This window comes from Maniola jurtina, chromosome 9 (genome assembly GCF_905333055.1).
Source record: "Maniola jurtina chromosome 9, ilManJurt1.1, whole genome shotgun sequence".
Classification (NCBI taxonomy): domain Eukaryota; kingdom Metazoa; phylum Arthropoda; class Insecta; order Lepidoptera; family Nymphalidae; genus Maniola; species Maniola jurtina.
The window spans coordinates 792,501-807,500 of record NC_060037.1 but is presented as its reverse complement, the minus strand read 5'-3'; the positions used below and the strand labels follow the sequence as shown (position 1 = coordinate 807,500).

The following is a 15,000-nucleotide window of genomic DNA, read 5'->3' as shown; positions in this document are numbered from 1 at the left end:
GGGATAATTACACGGGCTACTGAATTTAGTCAATTGTGACGTCACTACCACGTTAAAACTTTCAACAACATTATGCGAATTGATAAGTTTCAATTTTATTGCCCGCGTAGTAAGCGCAGCTTTTACAGCTAGTAAGTAAGGGCAGGACAAGGACAACATACGTAAGCTGATATAATTGCAAACCCCAATATCCCCAGCACACGAAGTAGTTTCCCCATGATGAGTCAAATTAAGCCACAGGCTCCACTCATGGTGGTGCCCTCCTTCTGTCGATCCCTCTTAGTTTCAACAATTGCAACCATACTCTACTCTACTCTACTCTACTCTACTCTACTCTACTCTACTCTACTCTACTCTACCCGTGGTGAAAAATGTTTGGTGGTGAAAACGGCAGCCGCCCGCCGAGAGCAACGTCTGCGAATCGCTAGATGGCTCATATTTTACGGTCACAACTAGGGCGGTGGTATACAATATGTAGTTGTAGGGACTTTCGTTCTTGATTGATGGTTAAAACACTTTTGGCAAATAAATGAATGCTTTCGCTTGACGTTCGTGTTGCGACGATCCAAGAATTTTATTTTTAATTAACAATAAAGTAGATCAAAGCCCAGTGATGATTTGAGAGTAATATAATTAATGATGCTGTATAAATTATGTTGGCACACCTAAGCAACAGTGTAATGGAGCGTCATAATAAATTAATTATCTCATATTCGGATAAAAGGCATTGTTTATTTTGGTGCAAATCGCTGTGTAGCCTCTCCCCGGGGTTAAAAATTATAATTAAGTGTGGTGTTATATTAATTATTTTATTATTATAAATAATTTTTTTTTTTTTTTTTTTGGGACGGGCACACCATATTATCATTATCATCATCATTATTATATTCATTATTCGTCATTATCTTCTTTATTTTCGAAAAGAGACAAATGGGTTGTCGCCAGTCTCCCCACAGAGGATTCAGTGGTAAACGAAACGTGATTGTGTTCAGCTCAGCATATAGTTTAGCTGTTGTAGTTCATAAAACGTTGCGTTATGAACCGCTGCATCGTTTGTGTGTCGGAGGATATTAGAGTAGGTGTGGCAATAGTTGCGCTTCACATTATATTATAAGTTCAAATTTTTCACCAACTATATTGAACGAACAAGGCGCCCCCAGATATGTTTTGTACTCATGGAAATAAAACTTATAAATAATAATAAAATAAGTTTGAAAAACTTGTGTTTGAACATATTGCGTGTGTGGGGTCTTTTCTGGGGTTGTTATATACTTGATAATAAATAAATATATTAAGAAATAAATATATTGGTGAAAAAAGAAGGGCCTTTAGTAAAGTGTCAGTAGAGCAAATGTTATTAATAATAATTATATTTGAATTTTTCATCCAATCCACTGTGTCGACCGACGAGACCGCATCTGAGGGCGAACTCCAACGCTATGGTGGCAGCCAGCGTTTCGATCCGGAGCCGAACGGGGGGGAGGCGGCATACTCGCTAACGGAAAAAAAAAAGTTAGCAGCGCCGTCCCCCTTATCGCTCTGAGACGGTAACGACGCGCCGCTCTGCGCGAAGGAGTTCTCTCTACAAAGCGGCGGTGTTTTTCGTGGTAACAACTAATATATATACAAAATATATGTAGTTGATATAACGGCCGAAATGTGAAAGTCCAAAGCGTGCCTAAAACTCGGTCGGTTTTCACCGACCGTGTGGCGCACACACAGTTATCCCCTTCCACAAGATGGACGTTACCGCACAACAACGACAACTACATACATAAGGTGTGTAGTTGTCGTTCGTGTGTAGAACGCGCGGGAACTCTGTACGTCTGGGCTCTCTTACACCGAGCGACGATAAGCAATGTCTTTCCCGTTTCTGTTGTTTCAGCGGACGAAAAGCATTTGCAGCACTAAACGTGCGCGTGTGTATTTCAACAGATATCGTCTTGTTTATGAACGTTCGGAACATGTGGACCTCGAGTGTCCTTTAAACAATAAGAGGGGGGCCGTCGGAGGGAGCGATATCGCGATCCTCCTCACGCTTCGCCTCTCCGCCGGAGCCGAATATTGTCTTCTCCTACTATACTACTTATATGTCTCTCGGGCACCGCGTCGCTTCCGTCATTGGAGCGCACGCGAGTCGCTTCGATCTCCGTCGTGCGTCGTGCGTCGTCGTCGTGAGCTCGCGTGCGAGTGCGCGCGCGCGCACACGCAACGCGCAACGCGCGACGCCCGCCGGAGTATAGTACTCTGAGTAGCTCCCTGGTTGATCCTGCCAGTAGTTATATGCTTGTCTCAAAGATTAAGCCATGCATGTCTCAGTGCAAGCCGTATTAAGGCGATACCGCGAATGGCTCAATATATCAGTTTTGGTTCCTTAGATCTTACTCAGTTACTTGGATAACTGTGGTAATTCTAGAGCTAATACATGCAATCAGAACTCCGACCAGTGATGGGACGAGTGCTTTTATTAGATCAAAACCAATCGACGGAGGGCCTCGCGTCCGAAGTCGTTACTTTTGATGAATCTGGATAACTTTTGCCGATCGCACGGTCCAGTACCGGCGACGCATCTTTCAAATGTCTGCCTTATCAACTTTCGATGGTAGTTTCTGCGACTACCATGGTTGTCACGGGTAACGGGGAATCAGGGTTCGATTCCGGAGAGGGAGCCTGAGAAACGGCTACCACATCCAAGGAAGGCAGCAGGCGCGCAAATTACCCACTCCCGGCACGGGGAGGTAGTGACGAAAAATAACGATACGGGACTCTTACGAGGCCTCGTAATCGGAATGAGTACACTTTAAATATTTTAACGAGGAACAATTGGAGGGCAAGTCTGGTGCCAGCAGCCGCGGTAATTCCAGCTCCAATAGCGTATACTAAAATTGTTGCGGTTAAAAAGCTCGTAGTTGCATTTGTGCGCCGCGCTGTCGGTGCACCGCATCCGCGGTGATACTGACACGTTTGCGGAGCATATCGTCGGTGAGCCGGCGGTAACACGCCGGTTCAATATCAAAATCCTATCGCGGTGCTCTTTATTGAGTGTCGAGGTGGGCCGACAATTTTACTTTGAACAAATTAGAGTGCTCAAAGCGGGCTCAAAATGCCGCTTGAATATTTCGTGCATGGAATAATAGAATATGATCTCGGTTCTATTTTGTTGGTTTTCAGAACTCCGAGGTAATGATTAATAGGGATAACTGGGGGCATTCGTATTGCGACGTTAGAGGTGAAATTCTTGGATCGTCGCAAGACGAACATCAGCGAAAGCATTTGCCAAAGGTGTTTTCATCAATCAAGAACGAAAGTTAGAGGTTCGAAGGCGATTAGATACCGCCCTAGTTCTAACCGTAAATATGTCATCTAGCGATCCGCCGACGTTACTACAATGGCTCGGCGGGCAGCTTCCGGGAAACCAAAGATTTTGGACTCCGGGGGGAGTATGGTTGCAAAGCTGAAACTTAAAGGAATTGACGGAAGGGCACCACCAGGAGTGGAGCCTGCGGCTTAATTTGACTCAACACGGGAAATCTCACCAGGCCCGGACACCGGAAGGATTGACAGATTAACAGCTCTTTCTTGATTCGGTGGGTGGTGGTGCATGGCCGTTCTTAGTTGGTGGAGCGATTTGTCTGGTTAATTCCGGTAACGAACGAGACTCTAGCCTGCTAAATAGGCGTCGTCATTTAGGTGTGCACGATTTCGGTCGAGCAACTCACTGGCGGCGTATTAAAATTCTTCTTAGAGGGACCGGCGTCTTCGAGGCGCACGAGATTGAGCAATAACAGGTCTGTGATGCCCTTAGATGTCCTGGGCCGCACGCGCGCTACACTGAAGGAATCAGCATGTTCTCCCTGGCCTAGAGGCCCGGGCAACCCGTTGAAACTCCTTCGTGCTGGGGATTGGGGTTTGCAATTATCCCCCATAAACGAGGAATTCCTAGTAAGCGCGAGTCATAAGCTCGCGTTGATTACGTCCCTGCCCTTTGTACACACCGCCCGTCGCTACTACCGATTGAATGATTTAGTGAGGTCTTCGGACCGACACGCGGTGGCTTCACGGCCGTCGGCGTTGCTGGGAAGTTGACCAAACTTGATCATTTAGAGGAAGTAAAAGTCGTAACAAGGTTTCCGTAGGGGAACCTGCGGAAGGATCATTAACGTACACGTACACTAAACGCACACGTACATCGCGCGCGCGCGTACATAGTAGTATATGTTGTTAAAGACACCACCAAACCAACAAGCAAATATTCTCACACAACATGAGACTTGCGACCGGCCGCGCGTGGCCCGCCCCGCCCCGCCCCGTGCGTGCGGGCGGGCGGGCGGGCGTGTCGCGCGGGCGGTCCTCACTCTCGACACAACAATTATTGATATCAATACACAAATACAAAATATATTATTATTATTGTTATTAAATAATAAACTATTACCCTGGACGGTGGATCACTTGGCTCGCGGGTCGATGAAGAACGCAGTTAACTGCGCGTCATAGTGTGAACTGCAGGACACATTTGAACATCGACATTTCGAACGCACATTGCGGTCCGTGGAGAAACATCCAGGACCACTCCTGTCTGAGGGCCGGCTGCATAAAAACAAAAACCACACTGTCCACACACACATGTTGTGGTGGACACGTGGCGGATTCCGTGACACGGGGGGCGACTATTAACTGAGAATTAATATATCCCTCGGATCGGTCCGTTTAAAAATAGAATTTTCGTGTCGTTCGAGCGCCTACGGTTCCTCTCGCAGTCCATCTCCGTGTAAAAACCGTGGTGCCGTCCATCGTGTCCCCTCGTGTGCGTGTGCGCGCAATGTGCACACGCACAGAGAAGGACAGATGGAACCCCCCTCGTGCGGTGTCGCACTAACGACCGGCTCGATCGACCGACCCTTCCGTTTACGGCAAATCGGTAGATCGTACGCGTCACGTGCGGCGTGTAACACACGAGCGGGGGGGGCCTCCACGGCGGACGGAAATCGCGGACGCGCGAGGGGAAGACGTCCGCTCCAAATCGTTACACGTCAATGAAAAGATTGATTGATTAATTTCATTCGAACAGTAGGCGGACTCGACGTCCGGACTCGCGCGACGGCGTCGTTCGCGCGCGCCCCAGGCGCGTGCCGACGGCGCCGTCGAGCTGACGGATATCGTGTCTGCCTCCACTTTTATCGTTGGCCTCAGATCAGGGAGGATCACCCGCCGAATTTAAGCATATTAGTAAGCGGAGGAAAAGAAACTAACCAGGATTTCCTTAGTAGCGGCGAGCGAACAGGAAACAGCCCAGCACTGAATCGCGCGGTTGTAACGATCGCGGGAGATGTGGTGTTCGGGAGGTTCCGCTTTCTCGTCGTCGCCGCTCCTGTCCAAGTTCGTCTTGAACGGGGCCGTTTTCCCGTAGAGGGTGCCAGGCCCGTAGCGACGGAGCGAGGCGGCGAGAGGGACACTCCTCAGAGTCGGGTTGCTTGAGAGTGCAGCCCTAAGTGGGTGGTAAACTCCATCTAAGGCTAAATATTACCGCGAGACCGATAGCGAACAAGTACCGTGAGGGAAAGTTGAAAAGAACTTTGAAGAGAGAGTTCAAGAGTACGTGAAACCGTTCAGGGGTAAACCTGCGAAACTCGAATGAACGAACGGAGAGATTCATCGACATCCGGCGGCGTGCGGGCGCGCGCCTCGATGTCGCGTCTCGCCCCTCACGGGTGCCGGGACGCGGCACGGGTCGCGTCCGTCTCGGTCCGCCGGCGTCGTGCACTTCTCTCTCAGTAATGCATCGCGACCCGTTCCCTGTCGGCTTAAGCGCCGTCCGATTCGCCCAGCGGTGGACGTTCGCGCCCACCGCTGGACCGTGGCGGTAGCCGGCCGGCGGGGGACGGTAGTGGTATGAAACGCGCACGCGCATCTCGCGCGCGTCCGGCCCGACGCAAGCTCGCGCCGTACCAAGTCTCGATCCTGCCCAAGTGCGGACCGGGACGCGGCGCCGCTGTCGTCGCAGCCGTGCAGTCTCGGACCGTGCGCGTCTCAGTCTGCGATGAGTCATTTTCGGGCACTCGCAGGACCCGTCTTGAAACACGGACCAAGGAGTCTAGCATGTGTGCGAGTCATTGAGTTGTCAATGTCATTAGACTGAAAGGCGCAACGAAAGTGAACGTAGGGAGGATGGAGCGCCGGCCGGTTCGGCCTCTCGCACTCCCGAGGCGTCTCGTTTCCAATCCGTGAATGCAGGCGCGCTCCGAGCACAGATGTTGGGACCCGAAAGATGGTGAACTATGCCTGGTCAGGTCGAAGTCAGGGGAAACCCTGATGGAGGACCGTAGCGATTCTGACGTGCAAATCGATCGTCGGAACTGGGTATAGGGGCGAAAGACTAATCGAACCATCTAGTAGCTGGTTCCGTCCGAAGTTTCCCTCAGGATAGCTGGCGCCGACTGTTAACAGTCCCATCCGGTAAAGCGAATGATTAGAGGCATTGGGGCCGAAACGACCTCAACCTATTCTCAAACTTTAAATGGGTGAGAACTCCGGCTTACTCGAACGATGAAGCCGGAGATCTGATGACGGTGCCAAGTGGGCCAATTTTGGTAAGCAGAACTGGCGCTGTGGGATGAACCAAACGTACTGTTAAGGCGCCCAAAAAACGCTCATGGGACACCATGAAAGGCGTTGGTCGCTCATGACAGCAGGACGGTGGCCATGGAAGTCGGAATCCGCTAAGGAGTGTGCAACGACTCACCTGCCGAAGCAACCAGCCCTGAAAATGGATGGCGCTGAAGCGTTTTGCCTATACAATACCGTTACGGGCACGTGCGACGCGCATCGACGCGTCATTATGCCGTAACGAGTAGGACGTGCGCGGCGGAGAGCGCAGAAGGGTCTGGGCGTGAGCCCGCCTGGAGCCTCCGTCGGTGCAGATCTTGGTGGTAGTAGCAAATACTCCAGCGAGGCCCTGGAGGACTGACGTGGAGAAGGGTTTCGCGTGAACAGTAGTTGCTCGCGAGTCAGTCGATCCTAAGCTCAAGGAGAGATCTTATGTCGATGTGGCGTGTTTTTTTTGTTTTTTGTTTTTAGACTTAAATAAAGATAAACAACGCCCTTTGAGCGAAAGGGAATCCGGTTCCTATTCCGGAACCCGGCAGCGGAACCGTTTCAATAATCGTTCCCTCGTTTCAACGCGAGTGTTCGACGGGGTAACCCAAAGTGGCCTGAAGACGCCGCCGAGGGGTCCGGGAAGAGTTTTCTTTTCTGCCTGAGCGTTCGAGTTCCATGGAATCCTATAGAAGGGAGATATGGTTCGGAACGCGAAGAGCACCGCATTTGCGGCGGTGTCCGGATACTCTCTGCGGACCTTGAAAATTCAGGTGAGGGATGTACGTGGAGATGTCGCGCCGGTTCGTACCCATATCCGCAGCAGGTCTCCAAGGTGAAGAGCCTCTAGTCGATAGAATAATGTAGGTAAGGGAAGTCGGCAAATTGGATCCGTAACTTCGGAATAAGGATTGGCTCTGAGGACCGGGGCGTGTCGGGTTTGGACGGGAAGCGGATGCGGCCGGTGCCGGGCCTGGTCGATGCTCGAGCGTCCCTCGGGGCGTGAGGGCGGAATCCGGACCCGCGTTCCGGCCTTCCGCGGATCTTCCTAGCCGTAAGGCCGCGTCGGTTTCGTCTCGTGCGCGACCGGCGCGGTTCTGTACGACCGCCGTTCAACGGTCAGCTCAGAACTGGCACGGACAAGGGGAATCCGACTGTCTATGTCTAATTAAAACAAAGCATTGCGATGGCCCTCGCGGGTGTTGACGCAATGTGATTTCTGCCCAGTGCTCTGAATGTCAACGTGAAGAGATTCAAGCAAGCGCGGGTAAACGGCGGGAGTAACTATGACTCTCTTAAGGTAGCCAAATGCCTCGTCATCTAATTAGTGACGCGCATGAATGGATTAACGAGATTCCCGCTGTCCCTATCTACTTTTACTTTACTTTTTTTTTTTTTTTTTTTTTTTTTTTCTTTTGTGTGACTACCCGCATACGTCACACAAAAAACTTTTCTGACTACCCTCTCACGTCAATAAAAAATTTCTTCTGCCTACCCGCGTATGTCAATTAAAAAGTTTTTCTGCCTACCTTCATTGACTATAACTTTGTAAAACTGTTTTTCGTCTACCCGCGCCGTCATGTCGGATGAGGAGCAGCCGGCTGCGTCCCCCTTCGCCCCACGGTCGTCGTTGGCGCGAACGCCGCCCACGGGGTTAGCACCACCCCGCACGAGGCCAGTTAGGGACGACGAGGAAGAGCTGTTACAGACGCCACCGGTTCCAACGAGACCCCCGCGATCGCGGACCACCCCGCCGACAGTGGTGCCCTCTGGCCTGAAGCGGCCGCTTACGTCACCGGAGGAGCGTCGCCCCGTGGAGGTGGTGCGGATGTGTCGGCCTATCACGCCGCCACCGCCCGCCCCGACTGCCGCCACTGCTTCCGCCGCCGCTGCCGCCGCCGCCACTGATGCTCGTCGTGGACCTCCACCGGCCGCCAGCCGCTCGACGGATCTCGACCAAGGTGCTAAGAGCGAAGACGACGAGAACGAAGACACTACTCAGGCCTCGCTTTCGAAGGCGTCTAAGTTGGAGCTTCTGGACCGCGTTCACGGGGATCTCACCGCGATCATGGCTGCGGTGACGGGGCCCGTGTCGCGTTTGAATAAGGAGAGCACGAACGCCATCAGCGCCAGCGTACAGGACACACTTGCGGTGGTCGCTGCCCTCAGCCTGCGCCTGTGCGAGATGGAAGCAGAGCTCGGCCGGGCGAATGCGAGGTGCGCAGACATGGAGAAGGAGCTGCTGCTCGCCAAAACTACCATTGGACCGCACACCACAGGTGCATCAACGCCTAGCGCCAGTTCGCAGCCGTCATATTCGGCTGCGCTAAAACTATCAAAGAAAGCGGACCCGAAGCCCATTCCGGCTGAGCGAGGCCCCGTCCTTGCATTTTATCCGGCCGAGGACCAAATAGACAAGATAAAGACTGCCGAAGACACGAAGGCGGAGCTCAAGCGCGCGGTCAATCCACGCGTGCTTGAGGTCCAAATAGAGAAGGTGCGCAAAGTAGGGAACGCCGGGGTGGTTGTGCAGACCACCTCATCGCACGCTGCGGACCGACTCAGGAGTGCGGCTCCTCCGACACTCAGGGTGACGGAGCCGCGGAAGATGTCGCCGCGCATTTGCCTCCGCGACATTGACGGCAACCCCCCGGCAGAAGAATTCCTGCTGGCCCTGCATGAACAGAATCTGCGGGGCACTCAGTGGACACTAGAGAGGCTGAGGGCTGAATGTAAGATCTTCAAGATGAATGGACGTCAGCACCAGTCCACGACAGTGATTGTGGAATGTCCACCAGCGCTAAGAGAATACCTGTTAAGCAAAGGGAAGATATACATAGGTTGGCAGTCCACCGAGGCGTGCGACTTCGTTCGGGTGACATGCTGCAACAAGTGCCAAACCTTCGGTCACCCGGAGAAATACTGCAAGTCCAAGGAGATGGTATGCGGGAAATGCGGCTGCACCGGGCACAAGAAGGACGACTGCAAGGCGGAAAAGTCCCGGTGCGCCACTTGCCACCGTTTCGGTAGGGAGTCGGACTCTCACACCACAAACGCACGGTCCTGCCCCGCCCGCCAATACGCTGAACAAAGGGCCGTCGCTACAACGAATTATGGCTGCCCCTAGGGGGCCTCAAACTCTTCGTGTCGGGCAGCTCAACCTCGGCGGTGCTGCTGCTGCGACGAGTGAGCTACCATCGCTCGCCCGGGCGCTGGGGCTGGACGTTGTTCTTGTGCAAGAACAATACTCACAGCCTCCGCCTGGCCTCATCCAGCACGGCGCCTCAGCCAAGGCTGGAGCACTCGTCGTGTCGGCGGACGTCGCGGTGGTGGCCCTCAACCATCTCTCCACGTCGCATTGCTTCGTCGCGTCGATCAGTAAGGGCGGGGCGGAGTTTACTATCGTTTCCGCATACTTCCAATACTCAGAGTCCATCGACCCGCACCTACACCACCTGGAGAAGACTTTAGACTCCCTAGGGCACAGAAGCGTCGTCATCGGTGCTGACGTCAACGCGCACTCGCCTATGTGGCACAGCGAGCCCCGCCACTACACCGGGCGGGGCCAGGAAACGGAGCACAGACGGAGATCGGTGGAGGATTTCGTCACATCAAGAGGGCTCGTCATCCATAACGCCATGGGCCAACCCGCAACCTTCAGCGGCCCAAACGGAGAATCGAACATTGATGTCACGCTAACAACACGTAGCGTCGCAGTTCAGGACTGGCGAGTGCGCGACGGAGCTTCGTCAAGCGACCACCGCCTCATCACTTACACCATTGTCTGCGATCGCGCGCGACGAGCTGTACAGTGCGCCGAGCTTGTCGATGGTGGACCGCCGAGGTTTCGGGAAAATGGGGTTGACTGGAGCCGATTCCAAGCGACGATCAGTGCAAGAGTGGGGCTCCTGGACGAGCGGAAGAACGCTTCCGCCCTGGCCAGTGAGCTCACGGATGTTGTGGTGCGCACTGCGCATGAATGTCTGGGTGTGCGTGGACGGAGCCGGGATACCGGTTATGAGTGGTGGAGCCCGAGGCTGGATGCTATGCGCAGGAAAGTAGGCAGACTTCGCTGCGTGTGGCAGAGCGCCAGGAGAGTGGGTGGTGACAGAGAAGAGAGGGCTAGAGACGCATTCCATGCAGAACGCAGGAGGTACCGACAGCTTATGGTGGAGACGCAGAACAGCTATCACCTCCGAGAGGCTGAGTCGGGTAACGTCGACCCCTATGGTCAGGCGTATCGGGTTGCCTGTGGGAGGTACCGACCTCCCGCAAACGTCATCAACGGCATTAAGTATGCCGACGGCCACTCGGAGAGTGTCGGTGAGGCCGTGGATAATCTGTTGCATGCCCTGTGTCCGGACGACGACCCGTCTAAGGATACGGCGTATCACAGAGAGGTCCGGCTAGCGGCCTCCATTTTCCCGACTGGCTGCGACGCGCCTCCACTCACTCGAGACGGGCTGCAGGCCATAGTTAGGTCCCTGCCTAACACGGCTCCGGGAATCGACGGCATCACGGCGAGAATGGTCAAGCACGTGTGGGCTGCGGCCTCTGCGGAGCTTGTTTGGGTGTACGGTAAGTGCGTCGTGGAGGGGGTTTTTCCCGATGTTTGGAAGGACGGCAGACTTATCGTACTACCCAAGGGGAACGGTAAACCACTGACCGACCCGAAAGCGTATCGTCCGATCACGCTCCTTCCCGTCTTTGGCAAGATTTTAGAACGCGTATTGTTACTGTGTGCGCCCCAGATCGCAATGGGGATCTCTCCCTGTCAGCATGGGTTCACCCCGGGTAGATCGACCGTCACGGCGCTGAGCGAGATCCTAAGCACAGCAAGAACTACTGAAGCGAAATACGTGCAGGCAATCTTCTTGGACATCTCTGGTGCTTTCGACAACGCTTGGTGGCCGATGATTATGCTGAAGGCCAAGCGTGGCGGGTGCCCGCCCAACATTTACCGCATGCTCGCTGACTACTTCAGCAGACGGCGAGTAGGCATGTTCATCGGCGACCGGGTACAGTGGAAGGTGTCAACCATGGGTTGCCCGCAGGGGTCAGTGCTGGGTCCTACGTTGTGGAACGTCCTGCTCGATGACTTGTTTCGGTTGCCGCTCCCCGGGGGGGTCAAAATTGTTGCATACGCGGACGACGTTACCGTGCTGATAGAGGCCGCCACGAGACGGAAGATCGAGGAGGCTGCGGCCGACTCCATCTCCCTCTTTGAGGGCTGGGCCCAAAGGAACCGCCTCTCCTTCGCCCCTGCGAAATCGCAGACGGTGACGCTTAGGGGTAGGCTCCAGCGGGCTCCAGTCATCAAACTCGGTGGTGCGTCTGTCAGGGTGGTGCGGTCTGCCGTCGTACTGGGCGTAACGATCGACTCAAGTCTGTCCTTCGCCGAGCACGCGCGATCGATCGGAGAGCGCGCCGCTAACTGCTTTGGGAAGATGTCGCGCGTGTCGACCTCTTCCTGGGGCATTCGATATCCAGCGCTGCGCATTCTCTATTACGGTACCTATGTAGCATCGGTCACGTATGCTGCGGCGTGTTGGGCCGAGAGGGCGACGCTCTATGTCGTGCGGACGTCGTTGATCCGGTCCCAGAGGCCCGCTTTGATCCTTCTGACCAAGGCGTATCGATCGAACAGTGCTGCCGCCCTTGCCGTTCTGGCGGGGGTGTTGCCGGCGGATCTGGAGGTTATCCGTGCTGCCCGGGTAGATGAGGCGCGTAGGACCGTGGCCAAAGCGGAAATGGGCAGGCGTAAGCGTGAAATCGGGTCGGCCATTGTAGCGGAGTGGCAAGCACGCTGGACGGTTGAGACGAAAGGGAGTGAGCTGCGTCGGTTCTTCCCGGACGTGGCCGGTCGGCTCAGGTCAACCTGGGTCGCACCGGACTATGAGACCTCGCAGATCCTGACAGGCCATGGGTGCTTCAACAAGCGTCTGCATGACATGTGTCTTGTTGATAGTGGTGTGTGTTTGTGTGGACTGGCGGAGGAGGACCTTCACCATGTCTTGTGGGAGTGTGCGGTATACGAGGACCTCCGGCGCGCCCTGCTGGACGGGATCGTTCGCGAGGAGGAGGGTCCAGTCTACTACCAGGACCTCGTTGCAACGGCGGAAAACTCCGGGAAGCTACGGGAGTTCGCGCACCACTGGCACAAGAGGCGGAACAGCTCGGAGCCGTGATCGAGGACCTGCGCAAGGAAGGAACGGATCCGGACCGCGCGGCACGCGGGGATCCGTGTATTGTGATCGTCAGCCCCAGAAGGGGGAGAATGACAAAAGGGACAAGGAGGAGATAAATAATTTGTAGGGAGTCAAGAATGCGCCCCTGGGAAACACGCCCAGAGCAAGTACCGGGGGGCTCTCCCGCGATTCGGCCCATATAACCGAGAGGTTGGTGGGGCCATGGGTGGTTGGAGGGTTGTCCCTATCTACTGCTTGCGGCGCATCTGGTCATCGACGGGAGGACTGTTCCGCCGCTGTGGAGTGCTGCGCCACGTGCAAGCGTTTTAACAAGGCGGACGCCATGACCCACACCACCGCTGCCGCCGCCTGCCCAGCCCGCCAGTACGCAGAGGCACGCTCCGTCTCCAACACGAACTATGGCCAGTAGACCCCTACGAATTGGACAGATAAACCTCGGCGGGTCGGCGCTGGCCACCAGGGAGCTGCCCGCGCTGGCCAAGGAGCTGCGTCTCGATTGTGTTCTTCTGCAAGAACACTACTCGCAGGCGCAGCAGGAGGGGCCAGTCTTCTTGGAGTTTGGCGCCTCTCCGAAGGCGGCGGTGTACATCGTCCGACAAGACCTGCGGGTGGTGGCGCTTCACCATCTCTCCACGGCGCACTGTGCGACTGTCTGCGTGAGCGCTGGGAGGGGGGAGGACCTTTATTTCGTGTCCGCCTACTTCCAGTACTCCGAGGACGTCGAGCCGCACCTCTTGCAGCTGGAACGAGTTCACGAGAGTCTTCGGGGGAAAAAGCTGGTCATTGGAGCAGACTGCAATGCCCATTCACCCATGTGGCACAGTGAGCCCCGCCACTACACCGGACGCGGGGCTGTAGCGGAGCGCCGACGGCAGCACGTGGAAGACTTCATTACTGGCAGAGATCTCGTCCTCCACAACCAGGAGGGCCAGCCGAGTACCTTCTCTGGCCCCAACGGGGAATCTAACATCGACATCACGCTGGGGACAAGGAGTGCTGCCGTCTCGAACTGGATTGTCCACGATGGAGTCAGCTCCAGTGACCACCGGCTCATCACTTTCACCGTTGGTGGCGGCCGAGCGCCTCGGACCACTGGGTGCGCCGAGTCCGAAGGAGGGGAGCCGCCGAGGTTTCGGGGGACCGGTGTGGATTGGGCCCGTTTTCGCAGCACCGTCAGCGAACGGATGGGGAACCTGGATGTGAGGAAGCCGGCGTCTGTGCTCGCTAGGGATTTCACTGATGCAATCGTGCGCTCTGCGTACGATTGCCTGGGAACTGCCCGAAGGCGCAAGGACGTCGGCTATGAATGGTGGAATGATAAGCTGGACGCCATGCGCAAGAAGGTTGCACGCCTTCGCCGCGCGTGGCAGAGTAAAAGGAGCGAAGGAGGCGAGCGAGAGGAGAGTGCGAGGGCCGAGTTCCATGCGGAGCGTCGGAAATACCGGAAGCTGATGGAGGAGACGCAGAACGAGTACAACGTCCGTGAGGCGGAGACCGGTAATACTGACCCATGGGGCCAGGCTTACCGGATCGCCAATGGCAGATTCCGCCCACCTGCTAACGTTCTTAGTGGCGTGAAGTATCTCGAGGGTTATGCGGAGAGTGTCGACCAGGCTGCGGACAGCCTGTTGGGAGCGCTCTGTCCCGATGACGATTTGTCGAAGGACACGGCCTACCACCGGCAAGTCCGGGTCGCGGCGACTCTCATCCCGTCGACCTGTTCTGCGCCTCCTCCCGGCCCGGAGGACTTGCTAGGGATAGTCAGGCGACTGCCGAACACCGCGCCGGGTCTCGACGGGATTACTGCACGGATGGTGAAGCAAGTGTGGTCGGCGGCATCGGTAGAGTTCCACTCGGTGTTCGCTAAGTGTGTGGAAGAGGGTGTGTTTCCAGACGTATGGAAAGAGGGCCGACTCGTTGTCATGCCCAAGTCCAACGGCAAACCACTCACGGATCCGAAGGCCTACCGACCGATTACGCTCCTTCCGATCCTTGGTAAAATATTAGAACGCGTCTTATTGAAATGCGCCCCCCAGATCTCGGGAGAGATCTCTGACTGCCAGCATGGATTCACCCCGGGGAGGTCGACCGTCACGGCGCTGCAAACTATGCTCAAAACTGCTACTGAATCTGGTTTTAAGTATGTACTGGCACTATTCTTGGACATCTCCGGAGCCTTCGATAACGCTTGGTGGCC

The 15,000-nt window shown here is 55.1% G+C and overlaps 2 non-coding genes and 1 pseudogene across 2 annotated transcripts; all 3 read left to right on the top strand.

Moving 5' to 3' along the window:
- The first annotated feature begins 2,256 nt into the window (after positions 1-2,256).
- Positions 2,257-4,159, top strand: LOC123868592. The gene has a single exon (XR_006796672.1). It is a non-coding gene; the product is annotated as a small subunit ribosomal RNA (ribosomal RNA).
- Positions 4,160-4,432: 273 nt separating this feature from the next.
- On the top strand, positions 4,433-4,589 carry LOC123868593. Its single transcript, XR_006796673.1, has one exon. It is a non-coding gene; the product is annotated as a 5.8S ribosomal RNA (ribosomal RNA).
- A 595-nt stretch (positions 4,590-5,184) lies between these two features.
- LOC123868613 lies at positions 5,185-8,013 on the top strand (annotated as a pseudogene).
- The last annotated feature ends 6,987 nt before the right edge of the window (positions 8,014-15,000 follow it).